The sequence below is a fragment of the Orcinus orca genome, chromosome 5, assembly GCF_937001465.1.
Source record: "Orcinus orca chromosome 5, mOrcOrc1.1, whole genome shotgun sequence".
Classification (NCBI taxonomy): domain Eukaryota; kingdom Metazoa; phylum Chordata; class Mammalia; order Artiodactyla; family Delphinidae; genus Orcinus; species Orcinus orca.
In genome coordinates this window covers 15,903,544-15,918,783 of record NC_064563.1, presented here as the reverse complement: position 1 = coordinate 15,918,783, position 15,240 = coordinate 15,903,544, and the positions used below count along the sequence as shown (strand labels likewise).

The window sequence follows — 15,240 nt, the reverse complement described above, 5'->3', positions numbered from 1 at the left end:
CCCAGCAATCCCACTACTGGGCATATACCCTGAGAAAACCATAATTCAAAAAGAGTCATGTACCACAATGTTCATTGCAGCTCTTTTTACAATAGCCAGGATATGGAAGCAACCTAAGTGTCCATCGACAGATGAATGGATAAAGAAGATGTGGCACATATATACAATGGAATATTACTCAGCCATGAAAAGAAATGAAATTGAGTTATTTGTAGTGAGGTGGATAGACCTAGAGACTGTCATACAGAGTGAAGTAAGTCAGAAAGAGAAAAACAAATACCGTATGCTAACACATATTTATGGAATTAAAAAAAAAAAAGAAAGGTTCTGAAGAACATAGGGGCAGGATAGGAATAAAGATGCAGATGTAGAGAATGGACTTGAGGACACGGGGAGGGGGAAGGGTAAGCTGGGATGAAGTGAGAGAGTGTCATTTACTTATATACACTACCAAATGTAAAATAGATAGCTAGTGGGAAGCAGCCACATAGCACAGGGAGATCAGCTGGGTGCTTTGTGACCACCTAGAGGGGTGGGATAGGGAGGGTGGGAGGGAGATGCAAGAGGGAGGAGATATGGGGATATATGTATATGTATAGCTAATTCACTTTGTTCTAAAGCAGAAACTGGCACAGCATTGTAAAGCAATTATACTCCAATAAAGATGTTAAAAAAAAACTCAGTTCATATGTAATTAGACAATATTAGAAGAAAAATTGGAAGAATAAAATTCTAAATGCCAAGATTTAAATTTCTAATACACTTCTGCTATGGCTTTCATATACTACTGAAAGTTTTGAGGGCACCAACATTCATTCCTTAACTGAAAATTGCATTTTTTGAGAACTGTTATTTAAAATTCTTCAGCACATCCTTATAAGTCAGCTACCATTTTGAAGAATATCTTTACTTTATTCTTATAACATCCCATAAAAAGGCATACTTATCTTTGTTTGACCAATGAAGAAATCTAGTTTCAGAGAATTTAAGTTATATGCCCAAGGAGTCAAGTTGATAAATGGTAGGACCAGCTTCGAACCCTAATTTTAAAACTGGTGTTCATTTCATTCCACTATGGATTTCTTCCAATAATAACTGCCTTGCTTACTGTATAGGATTATTGTAAATAATGCGTTTTAAAGCATTTTACAAAACTGTGAAATTCTGTGCATATATGTTAAATATATATGTGATCTCTCTGTTTTGGGGAGATTCGATGAGAAACTAAGCCGCATGTAAACAGTGTGGTATAATGGAAAGAACTTGATTTTTAGGATCAAATAGGGGGTTAAAATATGGTCCTTCTGGGATGTTATTTTACACCTTATATATATCACACTGGAAAGGGATTCATGGCTTTGCCTTTGGTATTTTCTTCATTCACAGCATAATCTATGACAGCTGTTTCCTCTTCGTGATTTATATCCCAGTCCTAAATTTTCAGAGATCCCTTCCCTGAATACCCTATTTAATATCTTCATTGGCATTAGACTACTCCGTACCATCTCCTCCAATTTCGACCTTTTAATCACGTTATTATTTAAATTACTGATTTTTGCTATTGTTGTTTGCTTGCTTATTGTCTTCTGGGAATCTTGTCTTTCTTCATAACACTGTAACCCTTGGTATACAGTTGGTGTTTAATAAATACGTGTTAGAAGAGTATTAGGGTATAGGAGGTCTTCGTTCCATTTTAATGCTGGCCACCAGCTATGTGACATAGTAAGTTACTTAACTCTTGTGGACCTCAGAATTCTCATCTTTTAAAATAATAGCAAAACTATAGAATCCACAAAGTTTTCAGATACATTATTGTCTTAAAATAAGGAAATGAGAGAGTCAGACTAAAAGAACATTTAAATTCTTTTCAATTCTAAAGTTTGATGTATCTAAGTCTTTGATGTATAGCTTATACTCAATTGGCCTACATGTAATCACATAGAAATATGTACAAATATGTACAAAAGTATGTTGGGATTTGGAAAACTTATATGTTGTTTCTTTTCTTCTACTGACTATTCATACTAATTATGATCTAGGTATTCCATGACTATTATATCTGTATATGCTAGACATTGCAAATTTTTAAAGTTGAACAATATAATATTTTTTAAATAGTATTTTTTCCTAGAATTTTAGTCAAGACCTTGATCGGAATTATGATCAGCACTCAACAGTGTAAGCCTCTGAAGAATTCTGCCCTTTGGCTGCCTTTGTCATTGCATTTCATATTTCTCATGACTTAGAGTCTATTCAGTTAGTAATCATCAACTCCTCACTATTTCTTTCAGTCAGAATCATTTGCATATCACCCTCCCTTTCATTTTTTCTTTTTTTTCTAAAATAGCAAGTTAGGCTTCTGTAAGGATAACACTGTGTTTAAAACTAATTAAATAAAGTGAAGAACATGAGATTTTTGGTGATGACCCTGCTGAAATGATTGCTGAAATGTATTTCATTATTGAATTAAAGGATCATGCCCTAGAAGAACAGAAGGACCAGATAGGAAACTCAGTGAATCTAATTTCATTAATATTTATTTTTCAAGTTTCCACTGCTAAATTATTTTAGGATTTAGAATGTTATCAAATAGCCTTTGGAGTAAACTCAACTTTTTCTCCTTTAGGTGTTGCAACAATTTATCTAAAAGAAATCCTTGGAGGGGTTAGTTGAATAGAAAATTGCATTTTTATTTTCAGTCATTTCCTAATTTAAAATTTTCTTTACAATTCCTACCTCTCCAAAAATACTATTTATTTTAAGTGTACGAAATTAGGATAATCACAATTCTTGTTTCATCACACATTTGCATCACTGGTCTATGACTTAAGGTATTTATTTATTTGTTTGTTTGTTTGTGTTTTTATTGGGTCGGCCAAAAGTTTCATTTGTTTTTTTCTGTACGATGGTTCCAGTAGCACTTAGTTGTCTTTAACTTCATTTGAAACAATTTTGTTAGATTGTATGTGATAGCTGTCATATCAGCATGCATTTAAAAAAAGACATCAAAACTGGTGAATTTTTGTGTAGCCATTTTAATATTGAAGATGGAAGAAAAAAGCAACATTTTAGGCATATTATGATTATTTCAAGAAAGGTAAAAACACAACTGAAACGCAAAAAAAGATTTATGCAGTATGGAGAAGGTGCTGTGACTGATCAGATGTGTCAAAAGTGGTTTGCAAAGTTTCATGCTGGAGATTTATTGTTGGACGATGCTCCACAGTTGGGTAGACCAGTTGAAGCTGATAGCAATCAAATTGAGACATTAATTGAGAACAATCAATGTTATACCATGCAGGAGATAGCCAACATACTCAAAATATCCAAATCAAGCGTTGAAAATCATTTGTACCATTGTACCATTCGTTATTTTCATCGCTTTGATGTTTGGGTTCCACATAAGTTAAGCAAAAAAAAACCTTCTTGACCACATTTCCACATGCGATTCTCTACTTAAATGTAATGAAAATGTTCCATTTTTAAAACAAATTGTGACAGGCAATGAAAAATGGATACTGTACAATAATGTGGAACAGAAGAGATCGTGGGGCAAAGGAAATGAACCATCACCAACCGCACCAAAGGCCGGTCTTCATCCAAAGAAGGTGATGTTGTATATAAGGTGGGATTGGAAGGGAGTCCTCTATCATGAGCTCCTTCTGGAAAACCAAATGAGTAATTCCAACAAATACTGCTCCCAATTAGACCAACTGATAGCAGCACTCGTCGAGAAGTGTCCAGAATTAGTCAACAGAAAACACCTAATCTTCCATCAGGATAACGCAAGACCTCATTTTTGAGTTTCTTTTTGAGTTTCTTTGATGACCAGGTCAAAACAGTTACAGCTTGGCTGGGAAGTTCTGATTCATCTGCCATATTCACCAGACATTGCACCTTCAGATTTCCATTTATTTTGGTCTTTACAAAATTGTCTTAATAGAAAAAATTTCAATTACCTGGAAGACTGTAAAAGGCACATGGAACAGTTCCTTGCTCAAAAAGATAAAAAGTTTTGGGAAGATGGAATTATGAAGTTGCCTGAAAGATGGCAGAAGGTAGTGGAACAAAAGGGTGAAATGTTATTCAATAAAGTTCTTGGTGAAAATGAGAAATGGGTGCTTTACTTTTACTTAAAAACCGAAAGCACTTTTTGGTCAACCCAATATTTATGTTGTATTTACTTATGCATGTATGTATTTACTCATTTTAAAATAAGCATCCAAGAACCCATCATCCAACACAAAAACTAGAATATTGATAATAACTAACATCCACCTATAAAGTCGTCCCCTAGCCTGTCCCAAATTTATCTAACTCCTCTACCCACCTACTCTTTGTTACCCTGATTTTTATCCTTACCATAAACTTCAGTCTCATCCACTACCCTTGGTCCACAAGCTATGTCTTGCTAAAATGAATGATCTTTTAAGGTTCTTTGGTTCCAAACAATGGAAATTGATGCTAGTTAATCAGAATTAACTAGAATTAAGCAGATTTAATATAATTTAATGGAATTAAACAGAATTAACTAGAATTAACATCTAGTCAATCAGAAAAAATATTGTTTTGAATATGAGAGAGTTTAAGCAATGGAAGGAGAGTTTAGGAATCAAGCTTTAAAGGACAGGAACTAAAGTAACAACTGCAAAAACGCGTAGACAGGTTTTGTTGAGGGGGTGGGGGGGCATGAATCAACTCCAGTGCTTTCAAATGTGTGATTGGTCTGGCTTGAATCATGTACCACCCTTCTCTGGGAAGAGAGAAAAAACATCTTAATGAACTGTCCCACCAGACTGTATCCAATGGAAGAACAGATCTCCCAATGCAAATTTAGGTTATTTCATAAAGAAGGAGTTAAACATTGGGGCCAAAGGTTACATAGGTTCATACCAGAAATACTTTCTTCACTCCAGACTTTGGGGCTAGTCATTTTAATATATGTTTATAATCCCCAGCTGAATGTAACATTGCAATCTTTGACCTAGAACTCAGGCCCCCTTATTCCACGCCTATTAATGTTGAATTATATGTCATTACCTATATCCATTTGTGACCTTAAAAAATGGACATTTCACATGGTTTAACTAAACATAGCTGCATAAGGAGCAGAAGTGACTCCCACACAGAAAGTTTCCTCTTTCTAGTTACTACAAGAAGAGCTCATTGTTATTGTTTTTTTTTTAATTTTTGAATTTGTAACTTCTATGGTTAGTGTTTCCATTATGATGTACAGCAAACAACCTCAGATAATAGGATAGCATGGGCTATTGGGCAGAAAGATTTGGGTCTCAGTGCCCATAATGTTTACTAAGTGGGTGACCTCAGGGAAATTACTTCTCTGAAACTTGATTTCTTTATCTACTAAGCAGGAACAGCTAATGTTTCTTTTCTCACATTGTCCTGCTGACTGAAAGGAGAATATGCATTTAAAATGCTTAGCATAGAGCCTGGCGCAGAGAAAGCATGACATCAATGTTAGTTATTGCCATTGAATAATGACACATAACTGCTGCAATTTGAAAATTCCCATATTGAAGCTTCAATCAGCTCAGCTAATCTAGGTTAGACAATAGAATTTATTTTGGGGACAGACATTCTCTTTTCTTCAGGTGAGTACATTTTGGTTGAAAGTATAAACTATAAACAGTGCTTTGGGGGATCCTCCTTCAGACTGAGAATTTAAATATTTTGTTAAACAAGAAGAACAGTTCTATTCACAGGGCAGTGCCCGTGTAAATTTAGGGAAATGTGTGCACCTGTGTGAGACACCTGAGAGACAGCATTTTCTAGTTGAGAGTTTATAAGGGACCAGCTCTGAAAACTATTGATTGTGGTTGGGAACTGTGCCTGTGCTCTGTTCAAATAATGCCCTTAGGAGATCAGGGACAGAGACCCCATTACTTTATTAATCCCATACATCTTTTATTTTGCCTCACGTGTGGAATATTTTTTCTTGCCTTTGCTTATCTAAAAATTCAAAACTTCTTAACTGTAACACAGGAATAACATGGTCATGTGTAATTCTCAGAGTAGTTGTAAAAGTCTGCAATAAGGGAATGAATATAGAGTGACATTTTGTGCACCATAAATCACTTTATACAACTAAGGCACTATTATTTTAATTATGTTTATATTGTTTAGGGCAAAGGCAACATTGAGTAGTAGTTAACAGCTTGAATTCCAGAGCCACACTGCTTGAATTCAAATCCAAACTCTACCACCATGGGCAAGTGACTTGAACTTTAAGTGGCTTATTTTCCTGACCTATAAATTGAGGATAATAATGGTACCTTTCTCACTATTGTTTCTAGAATTAAATGTGTTCATATATGAAAAGCACTTAGAACAATGCCTGGCACAAAATAAATGATACAAAATAATGATAGCTATTATTATTATTATTGTCTTCCTTGTTAAAGCTGAGGCAAGTTCTACTTTTCACATTTATTTCAAGACTCGTAAGTACAGCTCTAATCACACTGCTATGCCTTATTTATAAGTTGTCCTGGAATTATATTGTTGAGTGAATTATTCATATCTTTATATCTTGTTTTTGCATCTGGATTATGTGGTCCTTTGGGGGTAGGGCACGTTGTCTGCACTTCGTTATTTCCCAAAGGGACTAATAACTCTCATGTGAATTAAATCCCTCTTCCATTCTTTTTCACTTACATATTGGTTTCTCTCAACCATTTTGCATTTTTTATTTTGGCAGAAGAGCATGGAAAGCTGCTGGATTACACTGAAAGCACTTTTGGTATCACTTCCCAGTTCAGTTTCTTTGCACAGTGAATAATAGCTAGGGCTGTTGGGCCAACATGAAAAGGTACTCAAATTTGGTTCTGTTAGGACGAAGTTGGCTACTGCTTTCATGGATGAGATTATCAGAACATATTTAAAAAGTCTGTACCTCAAACATTCACTGTGAGGAGGACTCAGTTCTTGGCAACATACAGTCTCTCTCTCTGCCTCTCTGTCTCCCTCCCTCTCTCTCTCTTTCCCCTTCTTTCTCTCTCTCTCTCTCTCTCACACACACACACACACACACACACACACACAACCAAGAACAAAAAGATATAGAAATGAATTTTCAAACAATTATTTCCAAATAATAGCTGAAAAATTTGGCCTGAAGCATTTGTCATTAATAAGGCATATTATCAAGCTAGAAAGGTATATTATATATTAACATTTTTAGCTTGTTTAATAACTCTTAAATGTTTAGACATATGACAAGTCGTCCTCCATTTGTACTCTTTTATTGTGTTTAAAATGCTTTAATTCTTTAATGACAGATAAATGGGTTATACCTAATGTAGATATAATTTGTAGGGAACTGATTTCAGAGAGAAATGTCATGCTACATCTGTAGGTTGGAGTTTCATAAGTATTAATAAGTGTTTCTATTTACAACAATGAATTCATTCATCTAACAAATATTTATCGAGTTCCAACTGTGTCCAGGTATTCCTATAGGTACTGAAGTCACAGTAGTGAGCAAAATAGACAAAAAGTCCTTGCTTTGGAGGAGTTTATGTTCTAATGGGGGAGGAAGATAATAAATAATAGATAAATATAATATAAATTTATATAAATATAAATATATTATATATAAGTGTTGCTAGTTTATATGGTAGCCAGGGAAGACCTTCATGGGAAGATATCATTTGAGCAGAAGCCTGAAGGAAATGAGGGAAAACTGCAGATATCTGGGCAAAGAGCATTCCAGGCAGGTAGAGGCAGTGGTGAGTGTAAAGGTCCTGAGATGAGAGTGGAAGAGGCATATTCAAGGAACAAGGTGCTGGGGGAGAGAGGTAGGAGTTGAGGTCAGCAAGGGGTTGTGAGCAACAAGACTCCAGTGGTCTTGGTAGGGCATTCTAAGGACTTTGGCCTTTATTATGATTGAGATGAGAAGTTACTGGTGTTTTGAGCAGAGGAGTGACGTAATCTGAATCAGGTTTAAACAATACCTCTGGCTAATATTGCATTGAAGGATGGGAAATCTACAGGCTGAACTATCTGAATGGTAGAGTTGGGCAGGGATTCAATCTGGAGACATTAGGCCAAGCAAGAATCATCATTTTAGACAAATCTTAAGGAAAAGCAAAATCTTTCTTAAAGGGCAAACATTTAGATATTAGAGTATGAGCTACTGCTCCTCAAAGTATTTCATATTATACCAACATCCTTATAAAAAATTATATTTCCCCTCAAGGAGAAAAGATGCTGGATATAAAAGGTTTGAAATAAAGGTTTCCTGATGTTCTAAAACACAGTAGTAATATATCGAGTCACATAAATTATCACATTTAATTTTTCTGATGAAACACAAACTGCATATACTCTAGCTTTTAGAGAACAGATATATTCTGTCATAGAAGCCAAGAAATAAAATATTAATGAAAACACTTAAAATATGGATTTTGTAAAAACATAATTGTGAAATTGGGACAGATTTAAATCCAAACTTAAAATGACAGTTCTGTGGTTTTTATAATGTCAGTATCACAATATAAAAAAGAATATTCAAGTTAAGTCAATAAAGAGTGAATCATTGGTAGCTGTAAATATAACTTTGGCTTACATTGTTGGTAAATCTGAATCAATATAAAAGACTTCTGACAAAATCAGAATTCCTTCTTCCTGCCCATTCTTACCCCAACCCTTTCTTTTTGCATTTTGAGAATAAATACTGACATATTAATTTACCATAAGTCATAAAAACTGCAGTCTCTTGAGCAGATTTCAGTTTCTTTATTATGATCCTAGAGACTGTGGCTCATTGATTCTGTATGTTATTTTCTGTTATGTGTAAAAATTGTGATGCTATTTAAGATAATAATGCACTAAATAAACAGAAATCCTAATTATATGCTCTTGTATAGTGGATGCTGACCTGTAATTCTTCAGGTATATATCTGCTTAGCTGAGCAAACAGATTACTATTTGCCTTGAAAAATAGAATGATTTTAGATACATACTCTTTTTCTCATATTTAATAGCATTTAATTGTTTCATATTGTGCAACCATGGGCCAAAAAATAAACTTTTATTAAATTTCTACTGTCAGGCATAATGCTGGATGCTTAAGAGAAAAAACATGACTCAAAGGTCCTTGCTCTTAGGGTTATTGTATAATTTTTTTAATCTTTATTGAAGTATAATTGCTTTACAATGTTGTGTTAGTTTCTGCTGTACAACAAAGTGAATCAGCTATATGTATACGTATATCCTCATATCCCCTCGGGTTATTGTATAATTTGGAGGAACCATTTTTCTGAGAAGATTTAAGGTTTTTCTCCTTACTCTTTATAAGTTATAAATATATTTATAATTTAGAAACTCTGTTGTAGAATTAAATTTAATTAGCATTAATAAGAACCCATTTTTGCTCAGGGACATGCGAGGTGCTAGTTATAAAGACAGGAGATTCCTGTTCTCATGAAGGTTACCATGACTGACTAGAGAACCACAGAGGGCAACTATACCAGAGTTTGTGAGTGGGTTGTCTGATTCTACTGTAGGAGCTCAGAAAGGGGTGAGACAATTATGGACTTGGTTTGGTCAGGAGTCATGAGGACATGGTTCTGAACTATGGCCTGAGGTATGAGAAGTCTGTGAAATACAGGAAAAGTGTTTCAGAGATTCAGTCTATTGAGAATAAGAAACTATGGCTTATGAATTAGAATTAAGGATTTGAGGAGAACAGAGAAAAACGCACTTGGGCTTAGGTTGCTTTTGAAAAGAAAACAACGAAGAATCGATACATTCGCAGGAGCAGTAACTGACTATTGACTGGAACACCGGATGCGGGTGCCTTACGAGGATTTGTACTCCAAAACAAAAAAATTTTTTTTAACTGCGTGTTGATAAATATTGAGTGTTTTCGAGTAATATCTTACAGAATGTATTTAGTGTCTTCACTGCGGAAATTTCTTAAGTGTTCTTCAGAAGACAATGAGGTCATTCAACCAGGTTTCATCAGCCCCAAGCGGGGCAAGCAAAGGTGGTGGAGAAGAGCCCGGGAAGCTGCCAGAGCAGGCAGAGGAGGAATCCCAGATTTTGCACGGAACTGGCCACTGTAAGTGGTTCAAGGTGTGAATGGGATTTGGATTCATTTCCATGAGAAACCGAGAGGGAAGCCCCGTGGATATTCTAGTTGATGTATTTGTACACCGAAGCAAATTATTCATGGAAGGATTTAGAAGCCTAAAAGAAGGAGAACCAGTGGAATTCACATTTAAAAAATCTTCCAAAAGCCTTGAATCAATATGAGTAACGGGACTGGTGGGAACCCCAGTTTAGGAAGTGAAAGAAGACCCAAAGGGAAGACACTACAAAAAAAAAACCAAAAGGAGACCGATGCTACAGTCATGCTAAGGAATGTAGTCTTCCTCCTCGGCCAGAGAAGTGCCATTGCTGTCAGAGCATCACGCACATGGTGGCGAACTGCCCTCACAGAACTGGGTGCAGCCACCCGCCGGTTCTCAGGGAAGACCGGAAGCAGAGCCCCAGCCACGCACTTCGACGTTCCCTCGAGAGGTGGGGGGGCGGGGGGTACGGCTATCCGTCACCACCGTTTCCTCAGGAGGCGAGGTCCGAGGTCTCAGAGTGGTCAGGCACGTCACCTGCAGAAGCTTCCTCCACAAAGTCATCTGCAGCACCAGATCAAAGCAAAACGGGGCCTTCCGTTCAAAAACGGAAAAAGACATGACCCTTTTTCTTAACGTATCGTTTTCTCTCCCCCCGGTTGGGAAGTCTACCTCATGCAAATACAGGGGAACAGTATTGCACAAACAGCAGCTGACCTGGGATTTTTAACTCCTGTTGAGGAACAGTGAATTTTTTTAAACAGACAAATCACTCCAAGCAAATTACCTTTGAGCAGGGTGTCATGTGTCACGTGACTCAGAGGATGCGATGCTCTATGTATCTGTATGTGCCCGTGTGAGAGGGAGAGAGCCTGAGTCTGTGTGTGTGTAGGAGGATTTTCTGTAGAATGTAGACATATGTATAAAGGGGGTTTGTCTTTATATATGTGTGTATAGAGATGTAAGCACACACCCTCCCTCGCAGAATTGGACATCCCCAAGAATTGAAAATTCAGGTGAAGCATTTTAGATGGTTTTGAAAATAACCCTTGGAGTTTTTCTTGAAATACCATTCCCTTTATATTGCATTAGGAAAAAAAAAATGACTGTTACCTTCTGTGTGAACCAAAGGATACTTCAGATCTCAGAGCTGCCAATCATATGGTACTAAAGGTTTTTAAGACATCAGTTCTCCCGAATTTGGGATTGCCTCTTCTTCTTGATATCTGTAGAATGTGTCCTCCACCCCTCCCCCTTTGAAAGCAGTACCTTAACTCCATATGCCTCTGACTGCCATAAGCTTTTTTGAATCTGGTATACATAACTCCAGAAAAGACAATGAATGTGTAATTTCTATGCCGATATTTCAGTGATTTTAATTCATATGCTTTGATTGTAAATTAGATGACTATTCAGAGAAATGAAGGGGAGGGCAATGTATAAAGGTAGTGACTTGATTGTTTTCAATGGTATTTTGATACTCGTTATAATCTTTTACCTGTTGTGAGGTTTTTGAGGGACTGTGGCAACAGCAGCTTCCCTTGACTGAGTCAATCCTTCCAACCGTCACTTCGAGCGGAGGCCTCCTTGTTTACTACTGAAGACCTTGGAGGAAAACTGCAGTTGTTTGGTGTATGTTTTTGGTGGCTGTTTTTATTCTCCCTGGAGAGTTACCTAACTTGTTTCTAAAACAAACAAACAAAACAGCACAGATGTGAGTAAAATGCCAGGGTTGAGAATGGAAATTAAGTGGATGCTCACAATTGCCCAATTACATATGACCTTGAATAATATTAAAAAGCACTGTGTTTGATGGCGGGCGACTAGAGAGATGAGCCTGGGGCAGGAGGTTCCCAAACCTCTCCTACCAGAGAGCTAGGAGTATTTTATACAATACAGTTCATCTTAGGGGAATTCCCTCATGACTGTTCCTGAAGGGACCTATGTGGGAGATTCAGGATGAACATTCAATGATGGGGACAGAGACACTTCTCAGGTTGGTCCTCAGTTATATTAATAAACTGGCTGAGGGCCAATCATAGTATTGGTCCCTTCAGGTTTCAGTCATGAAAAACATTCATTCTGGTGTCATCCTGGTTCTAGATGTTATGGACACTTTCGGAAACATCTCCAAGAAGGTACCAATTAGTGGCGATGCTTAACATTGGCAATAAATATAGTTGTGTATGAGCCTGTTGGTGTAAGCTCAGATAATCAGAAACAGAAAATAGCATGATTCAAATGAGACACATTCTGCTGAACAGTTTCTGTGCCCTCCCCGACTTGTCCTGCCGAGGGAGGCTTGTGGTACGGTTGCTGCCGTTTCAGCAAGCAAGCCACGCAGAAGGAGAGCGAGCCTCGGGCTGGGCTGCCATATCACTGTCAACTCAGCTTGAGTTGACAGTGTCTGTGAGAATCTCCATGGGACATACTGAAATATTAGTGTGCTGTGATGTAAAGCTTACCTTTGATGATATTGAATGTGATAAAGAAGTACTTCCTTGCCTTATGTGAGGATCGTAAGCTTATTTAAATTACGTAGACAAATCAAAGTGGTGTTGCTTAAATTTTTAGCAGGTATAATAAGCAGGTTAACAGTAAAAGTACAAAACGTAAGCCACTTTGAAAATTCAAACCAAAGTTCCTTGACCTTATTAGAAATAGGAAATTATGGTCTTGAGAATTGGACATTCCCTGTTTACATATAAAAAGTTCAGAGCTGAGATCATGGTTTAAAAAAAGACAGACAGAAAGAAACATGTTATAACTATGGACCTTATGGGTGCAACTTGAAATCATTTTTCAGCATCTCACCAGACTGAACTAAGCACATACCAAACCTATCTTATGATTAAAAGTTGGGGTTTATTTTTTATATAAGAATATTATCACTATTACATAACACACTCAGGACAAAGAACTTTGCTCAGGGAACATACCATATAGTATTTTTGTTTCTTTACAGAATAGTCTACAGTCCTGCTTACTCAAAGCAAACCAAATAACTTAGACCTTTATATAAGTATTATGTACCGATGTTAGTAATAACTAACCTCTGAGTTTGACATAGATCAAAATTTCTGAATATCAGATATCGGTTCTCCTATTTTTATTTCATGTGAAAAGTACTCTAAAGGAGACTTCCTCACCTCCTTGCACATGTGAATATCACTGACGTAAGCACAGTGTCCATTTACATGGGTGAAATATTATTCTGTTTACAGCAAAAGGCTACCTCATAGTTGATGCATAGCACACCTCTATGCTGCTCCAGCCTTACAATGGCTGATAATGCTCTGGTACAGACCTTGTTATCTATAGTATAGATAGCAGTTCACAACTGCATGTTTCTGACAAACACTTGTGAATAATGAACCATCTCATCTAGTTAGCCGTCTCCCAGCATTTCCTTCAAGTTATCATGTATTTTGTTTAAAGACTTATAGGGACTCTTCTACTGAAGCAAAACAGAACACACAAGCAATCTTGGAAATAGCTACTTTGCCCAGAGGTCGGTCGGCAGCGGGAAGAGGTTGGGAAGAGAGATTGGTTGTATGAGTGTTTTTGTGCTGGGCAAAAGTATCAGAGATGCCAATCTCCTTCATTTGTGTCTGTGCTGCCCTGAGGCCAAGTGTATTGCAGCATTACTGCCCAGGCACATAATTAACTAGCACCGGCTGCCAAGGAGTGAACATAAAGTAGATGTGCAATGCCATTTCTAGCTACTGGGGGGTAGGGTCTGTGTGAAGCATCAGTTTACAGGAGTTGCTAATGGGTTGGGCAGAGGGTCTGTGAATTAGTTGCCCCTTGACCTCACCCCCCATGTCAACACAATTGTAATTCCTAAGAAAGAGACATTACCAGTCTCTTAGCCCTGTGAGCTATTCATTGCTACATGGCAGATTATAGTAGATATACTTGCATTTCTAGTCTTTACTAGAAGCCTTTGGATGTATTTTTACAATTGAAAGATTTAGAAGGATTTTCACCTGCTTATAACTTGGAAGTTTGGCATGCAATGTAGGGGAAAAGACCAAGAAACATCATGTTATTAGCACTGGTCCATCTACAAATAAATATAGGGTGTTTTTTTTTTTTTTGAAGATTTTACTTTATTTTTTTATTTTTTAATTTTTTTAATTTTTTTAAACATCTTTATTGGAGCATAATTGCTTTACATAGGGTGTTTTTTTTGCTGATATTTTTTTCATATTCTGGCCCAGTTTTATTTTGCACCAATGTGACCCCAAGTTACTGCTAGTTGTATTTAGTTTGTGAATAGAAGCCCATAAGTGTTAATAGACTTTGTAACATTCGCTGTAAAATGAATTGTACAGGACATGGGAGATCTCATTAAGTCTTAAAGTTAATTTAATTTAACTGTTTTCTCTAAGAAATGTTTATCATAAAATATATATGTGTATTTCCCCTTTGGTTATAAAATTTGGGGAAGTATGTACAAGTGCAGCTGCACTGACGTTAACTTTCCAGCTGTCTTAATGAGGTTTATTTGTTTTAGGGAAGAACAACTTGTTAAAAGCAAACAATTCTGTCTTACATTGCTGTCAGAGCCTCTTTCAGATGTGGTGGTTGTGTGATCTGTGTCATAGTTGTTCAGTTAGAGTGAGAGGTTGACCTCTGAATGGTTGTTAAATTGTCTACTTGGAGCAAAGCTGCAAAGTTACGGCAAAGTGCTGTACTGTGAGAAACTATCAGGACATTTAATACATCTGTGGCTTCACACATGTGAGAGTTACCAGCTTGAAAATGATGGTGTTGATTACCTCCTGAATTACAGCTACCAACCACTGGCACCCACCACCAGCTGGCTTTAATTAGTGTGTGTTGCTTCTTGGTATTAACAACTTTAACCATAATAGAGACCAAAGTGAACACTGAGTTCTATATGTCTTTAATATGGTGTTTTATCTAGTGCTTTAAAATTATCCTGTGTAGTATTTAGATGACCTCATTGTCCATTTTGGCTCATGTTGTTTACAAGTGAAAATAAAAAACACTTTAACTGTATGTTTTTAAAGGACAAAAAAGGAGTAGATGGTCGGAATGGCATTTCACTCATGTACAGTCATCCTGATGGACTACAAGCACTGTTTGCCTTGCTGCAGACCGTGGATTTTATTTTATC

At 36.7% G+C, this 15,240-nt stretch overlaps 1 pseudogene; it reads left to right on the top strand.

Annotated features, from left to right (window-relative positions):
• The first annotated feature begins 9,960 nt into the window (after positions 1-9,960).
• LOC101282521 (protein lin-28 homolog B-like) lies at positions 9,961-10,717 on the top strand (annotated as a pseudogene).
• Positions 10,718-15,240: the final 4,523 nt, after the last annotated feature.